This window comes from Perca fluviatilis, chromosome 14 (assembly GCF_010015445.1).
Source record: "Perca fluviatilis chromosome 14, GENO_Pfluv_1.0, whole genome shotgun sequence".
Lineage (NCBI taxonomy): Eukaryota > Metazoa > Chordata > Actinopteri > Perciformes > Percidae > Perca > Perca fluviatilis.
In genome coordinates this window covers 33,094,270-33,108,249 of record NC_053125.1, presented here as the reverse complement: position 1 = coordinate 33,108,249, position 13,980 = coordinate 33,094,270, and the positions used below count along the sequence as shown (strand labels likewise).

General features: G+C 39.0%; 1 pseudogene; it reads left to right on the top strand.

The window, feature by feature from the left end:
* The first annotated feature begins 7,693 nt into the window (after window positions 1–7,693).
* Window positions 7,694–13,980, top strand: LOC120572611 (annotated as a pseudogene).

Sequence of the window (13,980 nt, the reverse complement as noted above, 5' to 3'; positions counted from 1 at the left end):
CTCTTTAAAGATGTTGTTGCATTGTAAAAAGTTTCGGTGCAAAGGACGGACCTATCCGCGATCGTTCTCCTTGGTTCTGCCCAAAAGAAGAGCGCTTTGTAATCTCCATTATGCACCATACCTGGCTGTGCTATAGCACATCTGTCCTAACCTAAGGCCTATAGACTGTAAAAGTGGTAAGGAATCTAATATTTCCCCAAAACATAGTTTAGTTCTGCTCGTATAACATGAGGCCGAATATTTCACAATTCTTTTCAATTGTTTTAAGTTTTCAACAATATACAAATCAACAACACTGCCCGACAGTTTCAATCAATACTCGGCCACAGAACGTGTTCATTGACAATGTCATCTGTCATGTTAAACACGACTCAAGTTATTTCCTTACTTCATTGTGATGATTCATGTTATAAACATGTTTAACAAAAATAAATAAATCGCATTAACAAGCCCTAAAGCATTATTGGCCATAACAAGAGAAAACCACGAGGGAAAAACAACTTGACAACAGTAACAAGCTGTTATAGAAATAGAATTGCGCCTCTAGCTCTGTAGCGGGTTATGAATTGATTATTTTTATCCATATATCTCATATAACGACATAATACAATACAGGCAGAGTAGTCTTCACATACCTTTCTGTTATCCTCTGGCGGTCCTACACAATTAAACTCCCTAAAGCAGAAGAAGTGACCGGATACTTTAGCACTGGTTGAGTTGCGAGCTCATCCACGGAAGACCGATCCACATCCACAGGGCTATATCCATAGGGGCTATATCATCCACTTGCGAGTCAGAGACAGAGGCACTAGCACCGGCGCTGGTCGCGCTAACCGCGCTAGCGTCCTGGGGTGGCTGAGACAAGATGTGCTGGTGTTGTGGATCTCAGCTCTCCTTCATCTCCTGGTTTCAGCGATGACTCTGAGACCGTTCGTGCACGTTTAAGGTACCTAAACAACGACTGTTGCAACCTTGTCCTTTACTGGAAATGATTTTCACACTTTCAGATCACTTGGAGCTAGCCTAGTATACCGACAAGCTACATCCGATCCGAACCTCACTGTCTGCTGCTGAACTTGCGCAGAAATATAAAAATAGACATGACAAGTTTTTTTGAATTGTTTTTGAAAACTAAACATTTAGACAATTTTAGCACAAATTATGAGATAATTTGCAGATTTTTAATAATTCTTCACCAAATTATAATATATTACTTAATTAATGTTAGACTATTGCTACTCCCTCAGTATGCACACCAATATGTATAATTTCCTAAAAATGAGGTAGCCACTAAATTTAGTCTCCTGCGACACGAACACCTGTTTCCTTTCTTGAGTGTTCTCCTTAACTTCTTCTTCTTTTTCCTGTTTTAGGAGCCAAACATCCCCCCTTACGCTCTTATACAGCAGCAGTCAATGTGCTGCTGACAGTAATAAATATGTGGAATACCAGTTACAGAGCTTTACTTTTCACAGATATATGTATGAATGCTTCATGAGAACAGACTGCCTGGCTCCTCAACAGAAGAATAAGCTCCCCATCGGTGATTGCCTCTGCTGTGTTTGCCTCCATTTTGTTTGCCTTTGTCAGGTTTGACTCTGTTGTGATTGTCTCCAATGCGTTTGCCTCAGCAGTGTTTGCCTTTGCATTTTTTTCTTGTTTCTAGCTATTTATTGCAGATGCTTTTGCATCTCGGGTACCGCGTTCTGAATAAACTGTTGCATGACACTGACATATTTTTTAAAGCTTTAGTGCTTTAGTAGTTTCTGTCGACCCTATGAGGAATTCTAAGTAATGACAACAACACTGTCGGTGCATCCACATAATACAAGCCTTCCATGATAAAAAAACATGATGGACTCTTCAGAAGAGTTAATTTTCTTCACTCAAGTTTCTGTGTGCGAAAGTCGCTGCATGCCACAATCTTCTGGACGTAGTCATACTGAGATATCCAGAGAGAGTTGTGTGGAGCTGATAGTCTTAATTAGCTTTGTAGCAACTCATTTGGTAATGGCTTGAATGTAACGGACGTTCATTAATATTAAAACGTTACGCACTAAAGCTTTAAGATTGGGGGCTGGTACAGTGCGTTGTCCCTGCAGGGATGCTCCCTGCCTTACCATTTTGATGCTGTTGTTATGATTTTTGGCAACGACCTGGCGGGGCGTGCTGGGTGGGCTGGTGCTACGTCTCCATGGACACCTGTGGTTGTGTCCAGGCAGCTAGCCTTCCTAGAGCAGGAGGAGAGTGACCTGGGATTTTTGGATGTTTTTCCAGTCTGTCCCATTGTGCTTCTTCCAGACCTGTGTGATTCAGGTGTTTCCTGAGCCTGTGATGTGTACACGGAGCTGTTCTGGGGGTGTAGGATAGTACGGGTGCCTGCAGAACAACTTGTTCCACTGCCTCTTTAGAGCTTCTCCAGGCACAGGGGTTGCTGGGCTTCAGGGTGTAGATTAGCTGACTGGCTGACTTTACCTCATCATTTTGTTTGTTTATCATATAAACAATGTTTCAAAGGCCACTGGTTCTTGCTGACTGTCCTTTTACAGTGTCATCGTTCAGTCCAGTTCATGGTAGAAATAAGAGCCAAATTACAACCTTGGAATTCTTATATATATATATATATATATATATATATATATATATATATATATATATATATATATATATATATATATATATATATACGGAAATGGCATCACAATCACCCAGAGCCCAAAGGAACACCTTCACAATTTAATACACGTAACCAAGCAAAAAGTATATACAGAGTATTTCACTCTGACTAGAAGTAGAAAGTGACATGAAAAGAAAGTTAGTACATAACATTAATTGAGTACATGTACAACACATTGTGATCTCTTACAGGCTGTCTGGGGTTTTTCCAGGAAGCTTTCTGTTATGGTTTCTTGATGCGTGAGAAACTGCAAAGCTGCTGAGAATGGTGATTGAAACAGAGGAAGTGGTTGGTTTAGGGGTAACAAAACACCGACAAACAGCACCACTGTCACAGTCACAATAACTCCGTTTAGACTCCTAATAAGGTAATTTATTTGAAACCAGGTTTTACTAAGTGTGAAGTGAGTCAAACATGAACTAATCTTTTAAATATCTGTCCAGTGCAACAGTCCGGCCCTGAACAGGTTGTATAACCCTAACCCCAAACACAGTTTGAGCTCTAAAGTTACTCAATGATAAAACCATTTTAACTTCTAAATATTGAGGCTAAACTCAGATCTGATCAGGAGATTCTAATACTGACTGTGCTGTTGCTTTAAGAGATAGACGGGATGTTGTTCTTAGTTTAGTTTCCTGTGTCAGGGCTTCTGGCTGCTGCAGAAGCAGGTCATCTAATGCATGGTACAGAGTATGTGCATCTTTTTTTTTCATGAGTTCACTGCACACAGACAAATCAATAGAGAAGACTGCCACAATAACAATCCCATCCTCCATTAAAATCCTTCATAATAAAAACCATACACAGTGTGTTTTGGGGTAGGACTGTTTAATGTGCAAAGTGGGAGGAAAGGGACACTTTGAGTGTGTTAACCTATGAAACACATTAACATCAGGCCTTTCTCTGAGCAGCAGCAGCAGCATGATAATCTCCTTCTCCTCTCTCTGATAAACACTGCATGGTCTGTCCCTGTAAGACGAACATTAGATGTTTTTAATTCCAAATATTTTTCAGCTTGAACTCAGCCATCTTTACTGATCAGACAAACACACAGAGCACTGACTGACCTCAGTCTACTTTATTACCTCTTTCCTCTCTGCACCGTCACACTATTTATACTCTTATTAAAGGTCCCATGGCATGAAAATATATATATATATATATATATATATATATATATATATATATATATATATATATATATATATATATATATATATATATTTAACTTTCCATGTTTGGATTCTTGTTGAATAAAATATTCCCCAATGTTTACCCTCACTGAGACAAATGTCAGTTCCAAAGAGACACTTTAACCCAAGATCCAAAGTCGTTGGAAATATTTATCTTCTTCTCCTACATACTATAAAACCAACCCGATCTCACTCAAAAGCGTACAAATAACACGGGTTTCTACCCGTGCAATATTAATGCTGTAAGGGTAAATTCTCGTGCATTACATACGCGAGCGCTCAATTGAAGTCATGGGGACCGGTGTGTTTTATATGCACGCAGCGTTCAGCGTTACCGCGTTGTGTGTTATCGCGAGAACAGCATCACACACAAAAACATAGATATGGTTGGGTTTAGAGAAAGAATGCAGGGAAAGGCTTTAATAACACAAGAAAATCACAAAAACACACTAATAAACGGTTGGGTTTAGGGAAGAAACATTGGGAAAGGCTTAACAAAAAAACACTACAAAGTCGCAAAAACGCGCCAAAAACACACTAATAAACGGTTGGGTTTAGGGAAGAAACATTGGGAAAGGCTTAACAAAAAAACACTACAAAGTCGCAAAAACGCGCCACATAAACTCGCTAATAAACGGCCTAAAATCGCCAAACACGGGACGCGAACCCCGGTCTCCTATGGAGCTAGATTTGTTTCTTTATTACATGCGAGAAAATAAATGATCTGAGAGGAAAAAAAAAGTTTGAGAGCAAAAGTTATCACACTGATAGCAAAAAAGCATTTTATGAGAGAAAAAAAAATATTTGAGAGAAAAAGTTTTCATACCAACAGCAAAAAATAATAATATTTGAGACTAAAAAAAGTTTTGAGAGAAAGTATTTTCTCATAGAACATAAAAAAATATAAATTTGAAATTTTTTAAATTATTTCTGAGAAAAGAAAATCTCTCTCAAAATACTTTTTTAAACTCTCAAATATATATTTTTTGCTATCAGTGTGAAAACATTTTCTCAAAAAAAAAAAAGTGTTTCTCTCAAAACGTTTTTCTTCTTGCTCTCAAAACCTAAGTCTTTGCTCTCGATGCAATTTCTTGCTCTCGCTGTGAAAATAATGTCATGGGCGGGGCCACGTTCCTATTGGCCAGTCGGGTGAGCACCGTCTTGTCTTGGGAGTCAAACTGAATCATTACACTGGCTGAGCAAGCTCAGCATCACTGAAGATTAAACATTAAATAGGCTAACCCTAAATGTAAGCTAGTTTGCCATTACTGATGCGTTTGTCAGATTGACATGGACAAAGAATAGCACTCATATTTATGAATGTGTATTATATTATTAGCATGCTAATTGCTAGAAAAGCTAATCACTAATTAGCCATCATGCTAGGTAAACTTGCAAACTCACCTGGTTTGTACCATTTTTAAATCAAATGCCAAATGAATATGTTGATTTAGATAGTTTCACTCCTTATTTAGTGAGCTAGTTTCTACCTTTGCCCTTGCTAGCCTCAAAGCACCTGAAGAGTAACTGCTTGATCATCATATACAACCTCCTGTACAACTTTCAGCTAGTCTGCATGGAAGGTGGCAACCCTATAGCTAGCCAAACGCGTTAGATAGTGATTGATATACCGTTTGAAAGTGTCCCACCTAGTTTTGTGTAAAATAGTCTTTGTATGGTTGTTGCACACTATGGTTGTTGAAAACATACGCATGAAATGAGACGCCCACTTGGGTACATCCCATATATACTTAGGTCTGTTTGCAATCAATATTTCTATACACTGCATGGTGTGTTTATCTGTTTCAGTTATCACTGTTTTGAATGTCATTGATGTTCAGAAACACTTTGTTAAAAAAGTCTTTATTTCCCAAAAAAATAAACATAACATGCAAAAAATTATAGAAAAAATGTAGAGAACCATTATCAACTATTAGAACAATAACTTAGATGTCACACTAAAAAGGCACTCAAATGTATAAAACTAAAAGACACACAAGACCACAAACAAACAAAACTACAGCTATTCTGAGAATTCCAGACCATAGTGTGATGCCGCGTTGGCCAGTAACCTTTCCCTCCAACCCCATTTCTTTCATTAGTGTCCTGTATCATAACCAACAACAATGTACAGGTACATGAACAGGAATGAATTACACATGATTACTGCTCGTTCTCAGCCAGAAAGTGGATCAGCTGCTGGGTTTCCTCCGGCGTCCCTGTGTGATACAGGACGGTATATGTAAAGCATGTGTCTCCAAAGCAAGTAGTGTTATGCACTGATATCAAACTAATTTCGCTGCTAATGGAGTTTAGTTAACAATGTAGACATGCATGCAGTCAAGGCAGAGAAATGCGGGACTGTTGTGCAAATCAGCAATGTAACGTTAACGTTAACGTTAGCATAGCAAGCTAGCGATTTTTAAAAAGTTTCAGTTACAAATATAGTTACAAATATCTATGTACATGATTGTGTAGAGCACAAAACAAGACTGTCGTAATTTTTAAATCAATTCTTTAAGCCGAAAATACTTACATTTATGGGTCTCTCTGGTCGACCTGGCAGCCATTGTTCCTTGTTGCGCAATGTATCTGGATACCCCTGGCTGGCATTGCTCAGCCAGTGTAATGATTCAGTTCGACTCCCAAGACAAGACGGTGCTCACCCGACTGGCCAATAGGAACGTGGCCCCGCCCACGACATTATTTTCACCAGCGAGAGCAAAATCCTGACACGAGAGCAAGAAATTGCATCGAGAGCAAAGACTTAGGTTTTGAGGCAAGAAGAAAAAATTTTGAGCATTTTTTTTTTTTGAGAAAATGTTTTCACACTGATAGCAAAAATATATATTTGAGAGTTTAAAAAGTATTTTGAGAGAGATTTCTTTTCTCAGAAATAATTTAAAAATTTCAAATTTATATTTTTTATGTTCTATGAGAAAATACTTTCTCTCAAAACTTTTTTTAGTCTCAAATATTATTATTTTTTGCTGTTGGTATGAAAACTTTTTCTCTCAAATATTTTTTTTTCTCTCATAAAATGCTTTTTTGCTATCAGTGTGATAACTTTTGCTCTCAAACTTTTTTTTTCCTCTCAGATCATTTATTTTCTCGCATGTAATAAAGAAACAAATCTAGCTCCATAGTCTCCTGGGTGAAAGTCCTGTGTTTTACCCATCCACCACCCCAACTAACCTCCTTACGCGGGCACATGTCCCTTCATACTATAAACGCAGTGGTTTCCATTACTGTAATTGGAGCGCTCCGCGTATCTGCTGTACGCACAATTTCAATTTCGCGTACACATTGCACGTATTTCACAGGTAGAAACCCGTGGTATTTGTACGCTTTTCAGTGAGACTGGGCTGATAAAACTATTAGTGTTTGATAGAGATGCTGAGTGAGTTAAGAGACTTTCCAGTGAAATGATCCTCTGTAGAATAGAGTGAAGCTGCCTCCTGCTGGCTGTGAGACTGCATTACACCATGCTTTCTTTCTTCTCAAAGCCTCAGCACAATTTGCATCTTTCTTTATTAACACTAGACACTTTTATATTAGCCACAAGTGATGCAAATCAAACACCATTCAGAAATATGAGAAAGAAAAAATGCAGTTGATTCAAAACTTCACAAAGATAAAAGTACAGTGTGATTTAATAAATATTCTACAAAAGGACTCAAAAGAATGGGTGTAATCAAATATTATTTTTGTTTAGTTTTGGAGTACTGTACACAGCCTAATATTAGATATCCTGATCCACCCTCCACACCAGATGGTGGCGGTAATTCGGTGCAGGTACAGGTGCATGCTGGTTGTGACTAACATGATCCTCCACTTCAGGTTCAGACAGGTGAGTTCAACAACACACTCTCTGTGATGGATGGTACAGTTCACAGGAAGGTTGCTAGGAAACGTGTGTGCCCATGTCCACTAAGAACAAAAGCTGCACTGTCTCTTTCTGCTATGTGTGTGTGTGTGTGAGACACGTTTTTGGCACTTCTTTTTCAAAGTTTTTGGCGCTTTTTTTCCCAAAGTTTTTGCGCTTTTTTGTTTCTTCATCAAGGGGGTAGTTTTAAAGAGTAAGAACCAGACTCCATGTAAATAATCAGGACTTTTAGCGTGTATAGAGCCAGCATATCTCCACCAGACTCCATGTAAATAATCAGGACTTTTAGCGTGTATAGAGCCAGCATATCTCCACCAGACTCCATGTAAATAATCAGGACTTTTAGCGTGTATAGATTTTTATTTTTTTTTTTTATAAAAAAAAAAAATTTTTTAATGTTTATGGGCGGATATCTCCACATGTAAATGGGTGAGTTAAGGGTTTATTTCTACCAAACCAGACTGGGGATTGTTGGAACAGTGGAAAGATGAACCAAGACGGCTTTTGGTAGTTTTATTTGGTTTCTGTCGACTTTGAACATGTGTCCTGTAGGGTTACATTACAGCTTCTTTCTAGCGTAACACTGGACCAGTTTCAAATATTGTTGATCCAATCAGTCATTTAAAACTTTGGAAAATAGGGTCCAGGTTCCCCTTTAATAACCCAACTCAGTGACTGTGTCTGACCATCAGTGTGTTGTGGTTGATGTTCCAGGTCTGAGTGTGTGTGTGTGTGTGTGTGTGTGTGTGTGTGTGTGTGTGTGTGTGTGTGTGTGTGTGTGTGTGTGTGTGTGTGTGTGTGTGTGTGTGTGTTGTTTCTGTCCACTTTAAATGAAGGGTGGCGTTGGTGGAAGAGGAGTTGACTGACATGTCTGTTGTTAGGAAGACCTGAGGAAGAGGAACAGAGGGAGAGATGATAGATGATTAAAACTAAGGATACATATTATCAGAGTAACAACTCCTGTGGTGGCGGGAATTTGGGTTTTCTAGGATAGCGAAGGCATGTCCTGCCCTATTCTGCCTTTCACCTCTGATTGGCCTAAACTGGTATTCTTAACCTAACCCTAACCAATCTCACTCCTTATGCCTAACCCTGCTGATAGTTAACGTCACTTCCTTTTCAGCTGTTAAATTTAAGGTTCAGTTCTTGCGTCCGGATTATTGGACTTCCGTCTGTGATAAACAACATAAAAGAAGAGACAATCGTTTCTGGATGGGTCTCCGAACACGTCAGCACATCTCTGAGTTGGAGTTGAGTGTGTGTGTGTCGAGTGGCGGCACAATTGCAGATTTTATGATACTTTTATGCTAAATTGCGATAGGCAAATAGTGTTTCACCGTGATTGTTCCGCAGGGGGAAGAGGTGGGAGTTTAGTCTTTCAACACTTATGAAAATAAATTGGGATTTCTTTTGTACTTTGAATGTAAATAAGCTGCTAAAGTGTGAAGACAGACAGACAGAAAGACAGACAGACAGAGAGAGATATAGATATACAGACAGACAGAGGTAGTTTGTGTTGTAATTCATATTAAATGCTGATAGGTTGTACACATCCAGATGGTTATATACTACACTATCTGCATGTCTACATACATAACTAAGGAAGGTTAAAATCAAGGGCACACAGTACATTTCTGGCAGCAATTGAAAAGTAACTTATTGTAAAAAAATCAGTATTTTTGTGCTTTGTTTTTATTTACAGTAACAATAATGTAACTGTAAATTTAACTGTAACTTATATTTGGTTACTGTGTTTTTCTCAGGCTGTTCTTATGAAGCATTTGTACATATCTCTCTGAAAAGTAAAGCACTGTAATTAGTATGTATTCCACATATTTATTACTATCAGCAGCACACAAACACAGGCCGGGGAGCAGAATTCATGTCCCGGAAGAAGTTAAGAAGAAAACACAAGACTTTCACCCAGGAAACAGGTGTTCATGTCCTGAAGAAGTTAAGGAGAAAACACAAGACTTTCACCCAGGAAACAGGTGTTCATGTCCTGAAGAAGTTAAGGAGAAAACACGAGACTTTCACCCAGGAAACAGGTGTTCATGTCCTGAAGAAGTTAAGGAGAAAACACAAGACTTTCACCCAGGAAACAGGTGTTCATGTCCTGAAGAAGTTAAGGAGAAAACACGAGACTTTCACCCAGGAAACAGGTGTTCATGTCCTGAAGAAGTTAAGGAGAAAACACAAGACTTTCATCCAGGAAACAGGTGTTCATGTCCTGAAGAAGTCAAGGAGAAAACACAGGACTCACCATAACCATCACCACCAGACTCCATGTAAATAATCTTCAGAATGAAGACAAAAAAACAGTATTTTGTGCATGTGAACATAGTCAGTGTTTTGTCCTTTTGTAGTTATAATTTTTTCATAGGAATAGCTCATTATATTTCCACATTTGGAGGGAAATCCTCTTATTTTCTTTTTTTTTCTTTCTATCTCATTTTCTGTAATTAAATGTGTCCATATAAAAGTAGTTAATGTTGTTTGGGTAGTGTGTACACTGTGTACCGTGTATAACACCAGTGTGTAACAGTGATGTGTAGAGCGCCTGTCTGCAGGCATGCTCAGTCATTTGCAGAAGTAGTATGATACACGGAATCTGCATGTATGAAACATCAGTTGTCCGTGTACTGTTTGTATATGAAACGTTACAGTTTTCTTTCATCACCATTAAGTGATGGAGACAAAGAAAAACAGCCATAGCTCTTGTTTGATTTTATGTATTTGATCACAGAAGTGTCAAAAGTGCACTAGTTAAAGGGAAATACAGTTTAAACTTTTTTTTTTTATTCTTCTTAACGCTTCACGCCCAGGGCGCTGCTGCAGTATAAGCAGACTTGTTAACTGCAAGAGGAACAAGTCACGATGTAAACATGTCAGGGTGTCACATAGACCATTAATTATTAACGCCATCAAAATGTAGATGCCGAAATTCATAAAATGTAAAATGTTGGTAACAACACAACAAACCAAATCCATAACAGTATGTTTAAAGCCAAGTTCAGACCAAAGAACATTCAGGAAATGATCACCGTGCTTGAAGGCAGCTATAAAGCTACTGACATCATACAGTCAACACGTGTTTGAAAGGAACTCTGGGAGATGAAGTCCCAGAGGCCCACCTGAAATTACATCTAACGCCAAAGCTGCCGCTAGAAACAACTTAAATCTTACGGACAACAACTTTAAAGCAAATATTTTGCACATATTCTTATTTTGGCCGTAACACACTAAAACACAAAGGCAAATTACTTTTTTGTAAAAACCTACTTGGCATTTTTGATGTGTAGTTTACACCGTTTATTTGAGTCTCTTTCTGATCCCCTTTTCAGTGGTTTAAGAGGCGAGTTGGTGTTGCGTTCACTTACTTGCAAATAAACTGCTGCCACCTACATAGAGATAGTTTTTAACTTGATGCGGATATACACTGAAAAAAAAAGTCACGACACCATTTCACCAACAGTTAGGATGGAGGAAACATCTCTACTCTGGCTGCTCTGTGAGTAAACTGTGTTTCTGAAAAATATCAGCTGAAAGAAATAGGGATCGACCTATACTGGTTTTTCATGGCCGATAACGATTATTAGTAGTTCATGTAACTGATATTTGGAACTGATTTGCATTTACAGTTAAAATGAAAAGTCAAAATAAAATTTTGGATTGTTACAAACTCCAACACAAAACTTTGTATGAATGCTTTAAGCAATTTTAAATAAATTAGAAACGTTCAACATAATCCAGGCAGGACATTACGTCACACTCAGTGGTGAGTGACACTAGGTCTAAGGGCGTTTTTAGATACTTCTTGAATTCTCCGTTTAAGGTATTTACATACATACAGAGCTGGAGCCGAGCCAAAGTAGAATGCTTTTAAATAACTTCATCGGTTATCAGGGAAATAAAACAATGATCTGCAAACTGCCAAAAAACGTCCCGATAATAAATGATAGTCTATACCTAGAAAGAAATACAAGATGAAAGGAAAACTGATATATCTATAGTCTGGTTTTTACAGTTTACAATTATGATAATGTCATCTCAAAAGATTGTGTAAATGATTTAAAGCCTGTTTTTAGCATGTTCTTTTCATTTATTATTAAACTTTGAATCAAACCAAACTCCAACTAACCAAAGTGTCTTATCTCTTCAGTTCTGACCTCACTGCTGAGATGCCCAACAAACCAAGGTCAGTACACTGTTTTCTTGATAGAAAAGGTTGCGTTAAGAGTAATTTTATAGTGTGTGGAGGGATAGTGTAAGTGTTCAAGTTGAGATTATAGAGCATTTTATCATTGAGAAGCCAGAGGACTCATTTAGCATGCATAGAAAAAGTTGTCAATGAGTGTGTTAAAAGTAGAGATATTACGATACTGATATTGGCTCCGATACTGCCTAAAACGCTGGTATCGGTATCGGGAAGTACTGGAGTTTATGCACCGATTCAAAAAAATTGTATCGGACCATCTCTAGTTAAAAGTTTGGTTTTCATCAAACCTGCACATGAACAACGATACATCTCACCTACATCTACATCCGCCGGCTCGTTCACACTCCTTTATATCCAGAAACTCCCCCAGAATACCAGATATGGTTAACTACATCCCTTTGAAACTCTGAGTGGCTTTAATGTAGAGATACTTGTTGTGGGCAAAAGTAGAAAGCGAGAAAGATGAAAAACATCACACACAATGAGGTTAAGATATTGGCGTGTCCTCGGAACAAAGATGAATGAAGGTTTCCCAATTTAGATCAGTTATTGCAAGAGTAAAGAAATGAGCTGATTCCTTGAGTGTCCCAGATAATGAATGTGAAGTATCAGAGGCCAAGCCAGGCTTTGTCCAAAGCAGTGATTGTCACAGTAGCTTTGATATGATATATTTTGTATTAATGTGTCATGCCACTAAATGGCCCATCCCACAAATATTTACATTACACCAGCATACACACATCTTTTCACATTGGACAGATTATATTTTACATATTTCTCAATACCAAACTAATTTTTCTTCAAACTAGAAGTTCTACGTTTTGGTTTGTTGTAAATCTCAGCTGCCCATTTCTCTTTAAACTGGTGATCAACAGATGAAGGAAAAACAGCAGTAAAACTCAACAACTAGTTTTTAAACCACAACACATTCTCCTCCCTCCAGCCTCTCTGACTGTGAGTCCCAGCAGCTCTCAGATGTTTAGAGGACAGTCTGTCTCTCTGAGCTGTGAGGAGGACGACAGCTCTGCTGGATGGACTCTGAGGAGGAACACAACTAAAAAAAAACAGGACTCAGTGTGGTGTATGGTGGGGAATATCTGCTGGTTCTTCCTGTAAAATCAGCTACATGGCCCCAGTGGAGAGTGGAGTTTACTGGTGTGAGTCCAGAGAGGGAGCAACCAGTAACAGCATCACCATCACTGTCACTGGTAAGATCAGACTGTGGAGTCAGTATTGATGAAGCTGTGTGTGAATGGATGACATGCTGTAGTTTGTCTCTGTGTTGAGGTGGACCAGTGATCCTGCAGAGTCCTGTCCTCCCTGTGATGGAGGGAGAAGACCTCACTCTGACCTGTAAAACAAAGACGTCCTCCAACCTCCCAGCTGGTTTCTATAAAGATGGCTCCTTCATCAGGACTGAGCCTGCAGGTCACATGACCATCCACCATGTTTCCAGGTCTGATGAAGGCCTCTACAAGTGCAACATCAGCAGTGTTGGAGAGTCTCCACCCAGCTGGGTCTCTGTCACAGGTGAGGAGGTTACCTTTGATTTCAGGAGTTCATTCATCCAGATATTCACCTGACAGCTGATTCTCTCTACAGGGAAACCAAAGACCACAAGCCCTCCTACGAGCTCGCCACCGGCCCCTGAAACAACCTCCGCTCCACCCCAGACCTCAGACCTCCTCCCCCTTGTGGTCAGACTGGTCTGCCACCTGGTGGTGTTCTGTCCGTACTGCATCTCCACTTTCATCATGGTGTGTTTATATCGACACAGGACCACAGGTAACAATCTGAATCATTCACTGACCTTATGATCAATCAATCAATCAATCAATCTCACACCACCACTCTGTTGTTGATCAGTTAACAGCTGATCAATTATCTACATTTTCTTTTTAACCTGCTCTGACTGTAGGAAAATGACCTGCCCATCTCCGTGGTGATGACCTCGCTCACCCAGGCTGAGGAGGGATTGGATGACGACTATGATGATGTAATCCCT